At 33.5% G+C, this 394-nt stretch overlaps 1 non-coding gene across 1 annotated transcript; it reads right to left on the minus strand.

Moving 5' to 3' along the window:
• Positions 1-118: 118 nt before the first annotated feature.
• Trnar-ucu lies at positions 119-191 on the minus strand. Its single transcript has one exon. It is a non-coding gene; the product is annotated as a tRNA-Arg (tRNA).
• Positions 192-394: the final 203 nt, after the last annotated feature.

Here is a 394-nt window from a genome sequence, read left to right on the forward strand (position 1 = left end):
AGTTCCATTGTAACATTTTCGTTACACTTAATGGATTGAAACAATTACTCATCTTTTACATTTCTCACCGAAATCAGTTGTAATGGTTTCCGATCCTCTCAAAAATAATGCCGTCAATCATCCCTGCCGGGGGTCGAAACCGGGACCTTTGGATTAGAAGTCCAACGCGCTATCCACTGCGCTACAGGGACTTTTAACAAATTATCAGGACTTTGTTAATATTCCATAATTCTATATAAGAAACTAAATGAGGATCTGAAATTTATTCACGTTCGACAAGTTAATATAAAGAACTAATAAAAAGTCAACAGTTTATTAATAATAACTCTATTTTATGACATTCGTTTTTGGCACATCATTTTTCTGCTTTTAAAACAGCTACAAACAATATTCT

Source organism: Limulus polyphemus, unplaced genomic scaffold (assembly GCF_000517525.1).
Source record: "Limulus polyphemus unplaced genomic scaffold, Limulus_polyphemus-2.1.2 Scaffold91240, whole genome shotgun sequence".
NCBI lineage: Eukaryota > Metazoa > Arthropoda > Merostomata > Xiphosura > Limulidae > Limulus > Limulus polyphemus.